At 40.5% G+C, this 14,688-nt stretch overlaps 2 protein-coding genes and 1 pseudogene across 2 annotated transcripts in view; 1 reads left to right on the forward strand and 2 right to left on the reverse strand.

The window, feature by feature from the left end:
• Xkrx (XK related X-linked) overlaps positions 1-14,688 on the reverse strand; it is a 75,259-nt gene that overhangs the window by 33,316 nt on the left and 27,255 nt on the right. The window lies entirely within an intron of this gene.
• Trmt2b (tRNA methyltransferase 2B) overlaps positions 1-14,688 on the reverse strand; it is an 82,601-nt gene that overhangs the window by 2,503 nt on the left and 65,410 nt on the right. The window lies entirely within an intron of this gene.
• Positions 8,924-9,892, forward strand: LOC144371669 (growth arrest-specific protein 7 pseudogene; annotated as a pseudogene).

A 14,688-nucleotide genomic window follows, 5' to 3' on the forward strand; every position in this document is an offset into this window, starting at 1 on the left:
ATCAATGACCATCAGATTGGGGATGCAGGTCAGTGATAGAACATGTACTTAAGCTTATGCAAGACCCTGAATTCAATCCCAAACACCTCCCGAAAAAAAATCAATGACCCATTTCTCACTAGTCCTCACTCTTATAATAATAGTTTTGTGGGGCTGGGATTGTGGTTTAGTGGTAGAGCGCTCGTCTCAGCACCACATAAAAATAAACAAAATTAAGATATTGTGTCCAACTACTTCTAAAAAATAAATATTAAAAATAATAGTTTTATAAAACTTTGATGTAATAACAATCAATTATAAAAAGATACTGAAAGGCAGAAAGGACAGGGTGGACTGCCTAGGGACTAGAGGACCTAAAGAACACTATGGTGGTAAGTTGCCTGGGATTTCTGTTGTTTCTCATATATTCCAGATGGGTTGAAGAATAAGCTCATTACTTTAAACTTCTAATAGGTACACATCCCCAAAAAGAGTTCCAAGAAAACTCTGTACCCATTAGTTAAATGACTAGGAAAATGGTGGCTAGAACAGAAAACCTTTTGAAAATACTTGTTATGCTTTGGATCTAGAATGTCCCCCAAAGGCTCATGTGTTGAAGTGGAGCTTTTGGGAAGTAAACAGATCATGAGAATTCTGATATCATCAATGGACTAATCCATGGATGGGTTCTAGCTGAATGGACTATTGGGAGGTGATGGAAATTATAGGTGGAGGGGCTCACTAGGAGGGAGTAAGTCGCTGGAGGCATGCCCTGGAAAGGTATATCTTGTCCCCACCACTTTTATCCTTCTATTCCTCTGCTGCCTTGCTGCCATGAGGTAAGCAGCTTTGTTCTTCTCTTCTGCCATGATGTTCTATCTTGCTTCAGGCCCAAACCAATGCAGTCAGCCAACCATGGATTAAAACCTCTGAAACCAAGAGCCAAAATAAGCCATTCCTTCTTGAAGCTGTTTTTCTTGGGTATTTTGTCCCAGTGATGAAAAGCCAATTAACACAATACCCACCCTACTCTAGTCAAATATTACAGGAAAATCTGCCCATTGTTTTCAGTGTCAGCTGTACTAGAGATACCAATTTCTGGCCTCACATGGCTGTAGTCAGGCAAGGTTAGTAGGTCCTTGACCTTCCCTATAAAGGTGTTGTCAGCAGGGGGCTGGATGGTTCAGTGGTAGAACACTTGCCTAGCATGTGTGAGGCACTGGGTTTGATCCTCAGCACCACATATAAATAAATAAATAAATAAATAAAATAAAGATCCATGAACAACTAACAAAAATATATTTTTAAAAAAGGTGGTGTCAGCAGGATCAATGGAATTGAACTTCTACCCGCTTTCCCCAGTAGCAAACAAGTAGAACAAGACTATGGTAGGTAGTGCTAGTTGGCATTCTACTTTCCCCACTAGGGTAGTATCAGTGGGACCATGCCCACCTGATAATCCACACTCCATTCCCCATTCTTTTACCTGTCATTTGGATAGGGCCCATCAGGGGGCTAACATTCTACCTCTCCCACCTCCAGTGCCTATAAGGTGGAAAAAGACAGGTTATGTACCACACTACTTCTCCCAAATTCTATATCAATGGGCTGGGGTTGTAGCTCAGTGGTAGAGTGCTTGCCTAGCATGTGTGAAGCCCTGGGTTTGATCCTCAGCACTGTATAGAAATAATAAATAAATAAAATATAGGTAATATGTCCATCTACAACTAAAAATTTACCAAAAAAAAACTTAAAAAAAAAGGCCTAAGAAGGAGCACAATTTCCAACTTCAGCCAGAAGCAACAAGCTGATGCAAGTAGTACTACATTTTTGGCAGGAAGGTGTCAGTAGGTAGAGTGGGGAGAGAAACTTTCACTCCCATTCATTGAAACAACACAGTGAGGTAGTATTTCACTTTTGCCAGGGTCAGCAGAGTCCAATAGAGAGCTGTATATTTACCCCAACACAAATCCACACAGCACAACACACTTAAACAGGATGACTACATGCAAAAAAGGAAGAAATAAAATATAGTCTCACAACATAATACCCAAATATCCAAAATACAATAGAAAAATCACTCATTATTACCAAGAACCACAAAAATCTCAACTTGAATGAAAATAACAACAATAAATCATGGGCTGGGGTTGTGGCTCAGCAGTAGAGCACTCACCTAGCATGTGAGAGGCCCTGGGTTCAATCCTCAGCACCACATAAAAATAAACAAAATAAAGGTATTGTGTCCAACTAAAACTAAAAAACATATATATTAAAAAAATACACTCAAAGTCTATATGGATAAATCAAAATAGAACTTTTTTTTTTTTTAAAAAGAGGTCCTGTAATCCCAGTGGCTTGGGAGGCTGAGGCAGGAGGATGGTGAGTTCAAAGCCAGCCTCAGCAAAAGTGAGGCTAACCAACTCAGTGAGACCCTGTCTCTAAATAAAATACAAAATAGGGCTGGGGATGTGCCTCAGTGGTTAAAGGCCTCTGGGTTAAATCTGTGGTACTAAAAAAGAAAAGAACAAATTGATAGTTAAAATATGACCAAAAGATGCTATTTACAAGAAATCTTCAAATATAATGGCACAGGCAGGATGGAAATAAAAGGATATGAAAAGATATATCATGTATACAAAAATCAAAAGATAAGGTAGACTTTAGAATAAAGAAAATTACCAGGGCATAATATGGTGGTGCATGTAATCCACCTATCAGCAGGCTTAAAACTACAAACCACATGATCATATCAAATGATGTAGAAAAAGCATCTGACTAAATTCCTTGAAAAACAAGTAGAAATGGTCATAACCAACTTTGTTATAACAAAGGTTATAATAGTCAAGTAAACGAAACAAAAAGGAGAAGCTTCAAAATGGTAGAAGAACTTTGTGGTGTTCTATTCATCTTTGTCCTACTTCTTTCTTCATTCATGAGTGGTCTTGAAGATGTTGGGTTGCATTCCTAATGTGGGACCATACAACTTGGTCAAAGAGAGCACAGAACAGATTTTGTTGATAAATTATTAAGTAGTGTTGAGAGCCACAGCCGAAGGGGCCCCAGCAAACTTCCAGCTGCCAGCAAACTTCCAGCTGCCAGCTGATGATTGGCTCACAGCGCCCCAGCAAACTTCTAGCTGCCAACTGATTGGCTCCTCTTTGGTAATGCTCATTGGGCTGTTTCCCCGCCCTTTCAGACCATGCAGCTACTCATCGGGGACTTTTTTTGGCTCCGCTCATGCGACCCAGTCAATTGGCCTCAAGAGCAGGAGGAGTAGGGGAGGAGGAGAGGCTTGTGGGAAGCCGGTGGTGGCAGTTGGGCTCTGAGGGTTTTCCTGAAGAGCTGTGTGGTGCGGTGTGTGTGTTCTAAAAATAAAGTTCGTTTTCTTTTGACAAGTGGCTCCTGAATTGTGCCCAGCCAGACTGTGGCAATGTAGGTCTACTCTAACCTGTCTGGGGCTAGCTGAAGAATGTATCCAAGGTACCATTCAGGGCAGAAAAGTGAGGATAATTGCTTGAAAATATTGTAAGGCAAAACAACAACAAACATAAAACCACCACAGCTGCAGCTGCCTGGGGCAAGGATGACTGGAGAATCATACAACATTCTGCCTGAAATCTAGGAGAAAAAGCTGGGGAAAAAATTATTTTGGAAATTAAGGCCTTTGTAAGTGCTTGTGTATACTTGGGAATGTAGCCACACACATACATAGGGTAGAATGTGTGCTCAGAGAAGATATGAGAAGACCCTAAACATTTGCCTTTGACTGATCTTTAGATCCAATGCAGGCAGGAAGTGAAGGCCAAGACAAAGTTGTAAACAGTTTGCATAAAGGTTGAAGAAGTCCTCTATAACAGACCCAAGAAGAGGTGAGGTTTTTTTTTTCTGGGGGGGGTACTGGGAACTGAATTCAGGGGTACTCAGCCACTGAGTCACATCCCCAGCCCTATTTTGTATTTTATTTAGAGACAAGGTCTCACTAAGTTGCTTAGCACATGGCTTTGACTGAGGCGGGCTTTGAACTGGCGATCTTCCTGTCTCAGCCTCCTGAGCCACTGGGATTACACAGGCATGTGCCACTGTACCCGGCAAGGTGGGTTTTTGTTGTTGTTTATTTTAGTTCTTTGAGCTTAAGGAAGTTTCTGTCAAAACATGACAAGATAAGCTAAAAGAAAAGAAACCTCAGTGATAACACACAATAAGGAATACAACTTTTACAAAAATAATTTGGAGAAGTCACTAAATAAACAGATGACTACAGCTCTCAAAAAAAAAAAAAAAAAAACCAAAACCCTGAGGGAATGGGAGAATCTGATTTTCAGAATTATTACAATAAAATATTTAAATATGCAGGTTTCAACAAAAAAAAATCACCAGGCATGCAAAGAAACAAGAATACAAGATCCATTCACAGGAAGAAAGAAAAAAAAACTAAAAAGTGACAGAAACCAACCCTAAAGAAGCTCAGACATTGGACTTAATAAACAAAGATTTTAAATCAATTGTCCCAAATATTCTCAAAGGAACCAAATAAAAATTCTAGTGCTAAAAAGTAAAAATAATTGAAAATTTAAAATTCACTAGAGGATTTCAACAGCAGATTTGAACAAGCAAAAGAAATAATCAGGGGACTTGGTTATGGCTCAGCAGTAGAGTGCTTGCCTAGCACGTGTGAAGCCCTGGGTTTGAGCCTCAGCACCACATAAAAATAAATAAGTAAAATAAAGGTATTGTGTCCAACTACAACTAGAAAATTAATATTTAAAAAAAGAATCAGTTAACCTGAACATAAATGGAGATTAAAATTATCAACTTTAAATATTCATACATATGCACACAATAAAAATAAAATTTGGAAAATGCCATTCCCTAGTATTTCCCCTTTCCCTCCCCTCCCCCTGGTCCCCATACTCTATTACTCTCCCTTATAATTTTATGAGATTCCACCCACCCTTCTTTTTTTCCTCTCTAGCTTCCACATGAGAGAACATACATATACCTTGACTTTCTGAGTTTGGTTTATTTGCTTAACGTAATAGTCTCAAGTTCCATCCATTTATCTGAAAATGATATGATATAAATTCCTTCTTTATGACTGAATAAAACTTCATTGCTGGCCAGGTGTGTGGTGGCACACACCTGAGAGGCTGAGGCAGGAGGATCACAAGTTCAAAGCTAGCCTAAACGAAAGCAAGGCGCTAAGCAAGTCAATGAGACCCTGTCTCTAAATAAAATACAAAATAGTGCTGGTGGGTTGGCTCAGTGGTTGAGTGCCTCTGAGTTCAATCCCTGGTATACACCCCCCCCCAAAAAAAAAAACTCCATTGTCTATATGTACCATATTTTCTTTATTCATTCATTTATTGATGAACACCTAGGCTGGTTCCACAGTTTGGTTACTGTGAATTGTGCTGCTATAAAACATGAGTATACCTGTAACCCTATGATATGATGACTTCAATTCTTTAGGATAAATACTGAGGAATGGTATAGATGGGTCATATGGTGGTTCCATGCTTAGTATTTTGAGGAACCTCAATACTGGAATTGGTATATTTAAAGTGTTGAAAGAAAGAAGTCAACCAAGAATTATGTATCCAAAAAAAAAAAAAACCTCAAAAATGGGGCAAATAAGGCATTCCCAGCTTTAAAAAAAAAAAAAAGCTGAAGGAATTCACTACCAGTGGACCTGCTTTATAAAAAAATGCAAAACAGCATCCTTCAAGTCAAAACAGATACTAGACAGCAACTTGAAACCATATGAAGAAATAAATATCTCTAGAAAAGGAAACTACATAAAAATTAAAAGCAGTATTAGCACATGTAAGGCAATGGGTTCAATCCTCAGCACCACATAAAAATAGATAAATAAAATAAAGGTATTGTGCCCATCTACAACTTAAACAAATATTTTTTTAAAGTATTACTGCATTTCTGGTTTACAATTTCATTTTTATTTCCTATATGATTTAGAAGACAAATGCATAAAATAATCCTAAATGTATATTATAGAGCATATGATGAACAAAAAGATATAAGTCATGATAACAACAAGGTGGGAGTACAGCTGTAAAGTAACAATTTTTATATGCAATTGAAATTAAGTTGATATGAATTTGAAATAGTGTCATAAATTCAGGCTGTTAATTATAGTCTCTGGGTAACTACTAAAAAAAACCTTAAAAAAGAAGAAAATCTATAATGTCTAAGAATAGATCCTTAGGTGATAAAAATAAGGAAACACAAAGAAGTGATTTTACCAAAAAAGTCAAGATAATGGCTACTGGGGACGGGGTGTGGGGGTAGGAAGGATAATAGAATGAATCAGACACTATTACCCTATGTGCATATATGATTACATGACTAGTATAATTCTACATCACGTACAACCAGAAGAATGTGAAGTTATACTCTGTTCATGTATGTTGTGTCAAAATGCATTCTATTGTTAGGTATAACTAATTAGAACAAACTAAAAAATAATAATAAAAAAAGACAATGGCTACTTTTGTAGGGAAGGAGAGAGCTGCGATTTGAATGAGACACAAAAAGGGTCTTATAGGATGGCTGACAACATTCTCCTTCTTGACCTAGATGATGGTTATAAGGGTGTTCATTTTAAAATAACTCTTTAAGCTTAGCTATGTTTTGTGTAGTTTTCTCTAATCATGCTTTATTTTATACTAAAAACTAGTCAAAAATAAATATAAGGGCAGGGATTGTGGCTCAGTGGTAGAGTGCTCACCTGGTACATGGGAGGCCCTGGGTTCAATCCTCAGCACTGCATTAAAAAAATAAATTAAACAAAGGTATTATGTCCAACTACAACTAAAAAAATGATATTAAAAAATTAAAAATAAATAAATATAACAGGACTAGAAAAGAACATAACAGGAATAGAAGGGGAAAGAGAAATAAGATGGGTCAGAGAAGTCTTCTTTGAGGAAGAGTCATATAAGTTGAGCACTGAAAAATGAAAAGGAGCCACTAAAGTGAAGGATGGCAGGGGAAATCTAAGGCAAAGAACAAGGAGAATAGAAGGAGTAGGATATAAGGATGCCTCAAGGAAAGAATATGTAGTTGTTCACATCGTACAAGCTGAGTTGAGGCTGGAATTCAAAGGGCATGGGGAGAGACAGGAACAAAGAGGAGGAGCTGGCAAGGTGGAAAGGTACAAATCAGCCAGGAATTTTCAGAGTACGAAGAGAACTTTGGAATTTATTGAAAAATCTAGGAAAGTTTTAAAGGTTTTCTTTCTTTATTTTTCCCCTTCTCCAGCACTGGGGATTGAACCCAAGAGCACTCTTATGTAGCTCTGAGCTACATCCTCAGGCATTTTTGTTTTAATTATTTTGTAGCTGTAGATGAACAGATGCCTTTTGTTTATTTTTATGCGGTGCTAAGGATCGAACCCAGTGCCTCACATGTGCTAGGCAAGCATTCTGCCACTGAGCCAGAGCCCCAACCCTGTTTCTGTCCCCGTCCTCAGCCATTTTTTTTTCATTTTGAAGAAAAATCACACTAAGTTGCCAAGGCTGGCTTCAAACTTGCAATCTCACTGCCTCAGTCTACAGAGGCACTGGGATTACCAGCATGTGCCACCACACCTGGCACAGGTGAGGTTTCTAAACTTAGAGTGCTATGTTCTGTGTTGGCTCATTTAAATACTCTGCCACTTATTCGATGGGACACTATATGGGAAGAGGCACAAATGGAAGTGCAGGCTAACACAGAAGTACAAGGAAGAGGTGATAGGAGCTTGCAGGTGGATAGGAGCCATGGATGGTTTCTAATTTCTATTTTTATATTTCACAACAATCCAAATGCACAATTGTTCACAACACTGGAACAAAATAAATAATAATCTTCCTTACCCCCTCTTTGCTTTCCTACCTCTACTACTCAAAATAATGAATATAACATCCTGATTTTGTGAAATCATACTTCTCTATCCTCATATAAACATAAACATGTATGTATGTTTATAGATTGAAAGGGTTAATTATGTATTTGTGAAGAAATAATTGTTTCATAATTATGAAATAGAAAATAAACTGTCAGTCAGTCGTGGTAGCACACACCTGTAATCCCAGCAGTTCAGGAGGCTGAGGCAGGAAGACTACAAGTTTGAGGCCAGCTCAGCAATTTTACAAGGCCCTAAGCAAGTTAAGGAGACCCAGTCTCCAAGTACAATTCAAAATTTTTTTTTAGTTATAGATGGACACAATATCTTTATTTTGTTTGTTTTTATGTGGTGCTAAGGATCAAACCCAGTGCCTCACACATGTAAGGCAAGCACTTTGCCACTGAGCTACAACCCCAGCCCCTCTAAATACAATTTTTAAAATGAGCTGGGGTTGTGGCTCAATGGTAGAATGCTTGCCTTGCACATGTGAGGCACTGGAATCAATACTCAGCACCACATAAAAATAAATAAACAAAATAAAAATATTGTATCCATGTATAACTAAAAAAAATTTTTTTTTTTTAAAAAAAGGGCTGGGGTTGACTCTCTCCTGGAGTTCATTCATCGTCCTTGGTCAGTGAGCCTCCTGGGTCCTGTAGTGTGGCAGAGCCTGCAGAAACTGGATCCTGGATCTGTGAGTTTCTGGAAACATTCAGGGACACTTCAAATCTACAGAGTAGAAACTATCCTGCCTCAGAACACACGGCTAGATTGGAAAACAAACAAACAAAATGAAAAAAAAAACAAGGGAATAAAGTGCTCCAAACAAACCAAGCTGCTCCCATAAGAGAATCCATGGAAGAAATATCAGAGAAGGAGTTGAGGATGTATTTAGTAAAACTGTTCTACAACTTAAAGAATTATATAAGAGAGCAGGCACAGGAGTTTTGCAGTAAAATAACAGAATCGCTCCAGGAGATGAAAGATCACTTCTGTAAAGATCTATTAGAGGTCCTGAAAAGAAATAAAGAAGAAATCATTGAAGGGAAGGAATCACTAAACCAACTTAAAAGTTCAATGGAAAGTATCACCCACAGACAAGACCATTTGGAAGATAGAACCTCAGGCAATGAAGACAAAATATATAATCTTGAAAATAAAGTTGACCCCACAGAGAAGATGATAAATTGTGTGACATTCCCTCACCCAGACACCATGCCTGAACAGCAACTGCTAAAGCCAACCGAGTGGAGCTACTGTGACTACTTCTGGGCTGATAAGAAGGATCCCCAAGGCAATGGCACGGTGGCTGGGTTCGAACTGCTGCTCCAAAAGCAACTGAAAGGCAAACAAATGCAGAAAGAAATGTCTGAATTCGTCTTAGAGAGGATAAAGATTGAAGAAGAATATGCAAAGAATTTGGCTAAGCTCTCTCAGAACTCCTTGGCTGCACAAGAAGAAGGCTCCTTGGGAGAAGCCTGGGCCCAGGTGAAGAAGAGTCCGGCAGAAGAAGCAGAGGTTCATCTCAAGTTCTCCCCCAAGCTTCACAGCGAGGTAGAGAAGCCCCTAATGAACTTTCGTGAGAACTTCAAGAAAGACATGAAAAAGTGTGACCACCATATCGCTGACCTCCGCAAGCAGCTCGCCAGCCACTACGCGTCGGTGGAGAAGCCCCGGAAAGCCCTCACAGAGCGGCAGAGAGACCTGAAGATGAAGACTCAGCAGCTGGAGATCAAGCTGAGCAACAAGACAGAGGAGGACATCAAGAAGGCACGGAGAAAGTCCACATAGGCTGGTGATGACCTCATGTGCTGTGTGGACCTCTACAACCAGGCCCAGTCCAAGTGGTTTGAAGAGATGGTGACCACCACTTTGGAGCTGGAGCGGCTGGAGGTAGAGAGGGTGGAGATGATCCGGCAACATCTGTGTCAGTACACACAGCTGCAGCATGAGACAGACATGTTCAACCAAAGCACAGTGGAGCCTGTGGACCAACTGCTTTGAAAAGTGGACCCGGAGGAAAAAAAAAAAAAAAAAGAAAAGTGGACCCGGCCAAAGACAGAGAGCTGTGGGTCAGAGAGCACAAAATGGGCAACATTCGCCCCATGGACATGGAGATCTAGACACGCCTGTGCAGCCCTGGGGGTCCTGCCCCAGGAGAGGGGCTGGGGGTCCCATGGAGAGGGGGTGGTGGCTCCCGCTGGGTGAAGCTGCCCTCCCACCCACTCTCCTGTCCACTGAGGAGAGAGGAGAGAGCTAGCAATTCCAGAAGGGTAATCTGGATGGCTCAGCTGGGGAATCCCAAATATTCCCAGGCCAAGAAGACAGACCTGCAACCCCGTCCTTGACTCCAAGACTGAAACCCCCCCAAACCCCATGCCGTGCTTGTTGCTCTGAGAACAAACTGAGGCTGGAACTTTGTGGTCCCTGCTGAGTTCCATAGGGGTGGCCGTCATATACTTGTACCCTTGGATGCCCCAAAGCCCATCCTTCACCTGGTCCCTTTATCTCCCGGGGTTTTGGAAGATCAGGGAAGGGCTGTCTCTACCTCCAAGCCAATGTCAGGATCAGAATCTTGGATAGAAGGCACCGTCAGCTCAGCCTGCACCTAAAATCCTTTACGGCCCTCTCTCTTTCTCATTGTGTTCTGGGAGCCCAAATCTGGCTTTTCTTGGCCACTTTTCATCCCTGTGGGTCTTGGGAAGGCCTGTTTTCTGTCTTCCCTGACCAACCCTGCCCAGGGAGTTCAGGATGGAACTACCTCATTCGGCAAATTAGCCCCAAGTCAGAGCATTGAATCACGGTTCCTATCAGACCAGGCATCATCTCTGAAGTCTCTGGAAATCCCCATCCCTCCATTCCTCAGCTGTTTTTTCAAGGCAGTCCCCACCCCCACCCTGCCACCCCTGCCCAGTCTCACTAGAGGGAGCTTTCCAAAGTTCTCCGCCAGGGAGACCTCCTCCAACTATGTGCATGTCCAAAAGCTTTGAGAGATGGAGATGAGCCAGAAACCACATGGGGTCTGTCTCCCATGGTATCCTATCCAACTCTGGGCTACCCTGACCCCCGCTCTCTCAGGCTGCCCACCAAGGGCTTAATAGGGCGAGGTCAGTCCCACATGGGAGACAGGTTAGGGCAAGTCTTTGTCAGCTTCCATTTTGCTTATGCATGAGGGGGTTTGGACTGCTGTCCCTTGTATGAGCATTGCAGACTCTCTCCTTGCTATCTAAGTGTGTCCTGCCACCTGGGCCTCCAGCTCCTCTGAACTTTCCAGAGTCCTGTGCCAAGCCCTTCCTTGGTACCAGCACCTCTCTTCCCTCTGTCCATCTTCCCTGGAGAAGCCTGAGCCAAGCGTGACTTGGGAAGCTTTTCAGCCCTACCCCTGGGTTCAGCCCATCACTTCCTCTCTCAACTACAGCAAACACCATCTCCACCATCTTAGCCTAGAGAATCAGCCTGAGGGGGCTGGGAGAAAAAATTGATACCATGAGCAAGGAACAGCTTCTAGCCAGAAACCCGTGCTCTGAGAGCCCATCTTTCTTCATCTTTCCCATTGATGGCTTTCGGCTTGACCCTTCCATCTCCCTTGGGGGCAGAATCTTTCCCTCCATTTTACAGTGCTAATAATGGATATTAATCTTGAATCTTTCAGCATCTCTTCCATTGAATTAAAATGGCTTTCTCATAGTTTATTTTAGAAAGATGTTCAATATACTAAAGCAAACCAGAAAAAAAAAAAAGGGCTGGGGTTGTAGCCCAGTGGTTTAGCATCCCTGAGTTTAATCCCCAATATATATATATATAAAAGAAAGAAATTAACTGTCAAAAATTCTTAGCAGACCTTCAATAGATGAATGGATAAAAAATGTGGCATTTATACACAATGGAGTATTACTCTGCATTAAAAATGACAAAATCATAGAATTTGGAGGGAAATGGATGGCATTAGAGCAGATTATGCTAAGTGAAGCTAGCCAATCTTTAAAAAACAAATGCCAAATGACTCCTTTGATATAAGGGGAGTAACCAAGGACAGGGAAGGGATGAAGAGCTTGAGAAGAAGATTAACATTAAACAGGGATGAGAGGTGGGAGGGAAAGGGAGTGAGAAGGGAAATCGCATGGAAATGGAAGGTGATCCTTAGGGTTATACAAAATGACATATAAGAGGAAAGGAGGGGTAAAACAAGATAATACAAGTGGAAGAAATGATTTACAGTAGAGGGGGTAGAGAGAGAAAAGGGGAGGGGAGGGGAGGGGAGGGGAGGGGGGATAGTGGAGAATAGGATAGACAGCAGAATACATCAGTCACTAGAATGGCAATATGTAAATCAATGGAAGTGTAACTGATGTGATACAGCAATCTGTATACGGGGTAAAATTGGGAGTTCATAACCCACTTGAATCAAACTGTGAAATATGATATATTAAGAACTATGTAATGTTTTGAATGACCAACAATAAAAAAAAATTCCTAGCAGAATTGGTCAACAAAAAACTAAATGGCCAGTAAATCAGAGACATATAGGTACTGTGAGAGGCAGTGCCACTAGGTTGGTGGAATTATGAGGTAGTAATAAAGGAATCTGAGAAAAAATTCAAAAGAAAAATAGCTTTATTTTCAAAGGGTCATGAAAGAACTCTAATGGGCAACTCAGGCTGGTTTGGAAGCGAAGTGTTATACCAGGGTCAAATCAGTAGAAGATCCCACAACCAATGCCCTAGGACAAAACTGGACCTATATAGAGAACTGCTGACACATATTTATCCTCCTCTAATATTTAACTGCTTCAAAAGTAGAATTTATTCCTGATGACATTTAACAGTAAACAATTATGGTTATTCTTACTAATTTTATCTCCACTAATTGTAAAGATAATCAATGAGGGGCTGGGGCTGTAGCTCAGTGGCAGAGCACTTACCTTGTACCTGTGAGGCACTGGGTTCCATCCTCAGCACCACATAAAAATAAATAAAGATATTGTACCAACTACAACTAAAAAAAGCTAAAAAAAAGATAATCAATGATATTAACTACTACAATAAATATCCATCTGGTTAGGTCCAATTTTATCCTAAGCCTGCTATTCACTGATACTCATGCTATCCAATATAATGCTAGTCAGTAAGAAGTAAATGATCCTAGTTATTACTAACATTTTACCTTGTGTGAGGACAAATCAATTTTGGACTGGTCTCAGTCACGACTCCTCATTCATCTTCCTCAATGTTAACTTTTCCTTCAAAAGTCTAAATAGCATATGAGAATCCTTTGTACTATATTTTTAATTTTTCTGTAAGCATTCTAAAAAGTAAAGTTTTTTAAGTTCACTAAAAATGAATAAGTAATGATATAGTTTAGACAGAAGAGATAGAGAGGCCCAAATCATAGGCAGTTTCTCTGGTACCTCAGGGCTTCTCACTCACACAGCCTGTCAGACCTTTTACCTAGTACACAGACTCTGAAGCCCGACTGCCTAGGTTTTGATTTTGGCTTCACAATTTTCTAGCTGTTGGCAAGCTACTTAACCTTTTCTCTTAAATGTAAGAATGACAGACCAGGTGTGGTAGTACACACCTGTAACCCCAGCACTCCTATAACCCCTGCTGCTTGGGAGTCTAAAGCAAGAGGATCATTCAAGGCCAGCCCGGGCAATTTAGAGTGACCCTGTCTCAAAATTTTAAAAAAGTTTTTAAAAAAGGCTGGGGATGTCACTTATTAGTAGCATGCCTGTCTAGCATGTGTGAGGCCCTAGTCTCAATCCCCAGTCCTGCCCCCCCCCCGAAAAAAAGAATGTCAGTCCCAACTTTTTTTGTGGTCATAAGGATTAAATGACATAATATGCATAAAGTACTGAAATGAATGATGTCACACAGTAACTTCCACATAAGTATTTGTAAAATGAATAAAGTTATTATTAATTATCTATAGTCACACAAGTTAAGAAGATATGAGCATGGTTGCTAAGAACCAGGTAGTGGTTGCCATAGATATACCAGAACCTCGACAGCCATTATTAGGACATTGCCTACCCTTTAGAAGTGGACAAGTGGGCTGTTACTCTGTCAAGAAGGCTAGAAAGCTCAATGAACCTTTTCATTACTCTATATACCTTATGTTTCTCATCCAAAAAGGAGCAACTACTCATTACAGAAGTAATTAACCACCTCAAGGTAAGCAAACTATAATGTCAATCTCCTTTTACAGATGAGAAATCTGAAAACAGTAGTTTCAATGTAGGTGATACACAGGAGAGGCACTAGAAATAAAAGATAGGATCATTTATCACTAGTTCAATTGTTTTCCCACTTGGTTATACTACTTACTCTCTGTTCTAAAGGAAGAACTTCTGTGATGCCTATTTGATTCTTCTTAGTGGCACTGACAAATACACAGAGCCAGGGTTCAAGCCCGGATGCTCTGCCAATGATCAGAATAGACATGAAGCTGTTACTGGACCTTGCTTATCTTAAGGGGAGATAGCTATCATGGAACCCAGACAATTAGACTCTGGTGTTTCAAGCTTCAGGTCTTATCAGCTTCATCAGCAAAACTGGAATAAGGCCGGTTTTGATCACTAGCCATATATAAGGTTTCCCTTTTGTATGGCATAAGCCAGAGCCATACTCCAGGAGTGTTTATGGAAGCTGAATGATTTCCTACAGAGAGAGCTGTGCTCTAAGAAATGCTATGAAATGTGACTATTTGGGAATGGCAATCCTCCAAAAGAGGATGACTAGATGACTCTGCAAAACCCTGCCAAGTTATCCATTAATAAGCTGGCACACAAACGCTCATCA

The sequence above is a fragment of the Ictidomys tridecemlineatus genome, chromosome X, assembly GCF_052094955.1.
Source record: "Ictidomys tridecemlineatus isolate mIctTri1 chromosome X, mIctTri1.hap1, whole genome shotgun sequence".
Taxonomy (NCBI): Eukaryota; Metazoa; Chordata; class Mammalia; order Rodentia; family Sciuridae; genus Ictidomys; species Ictidomys tridecemlineatus.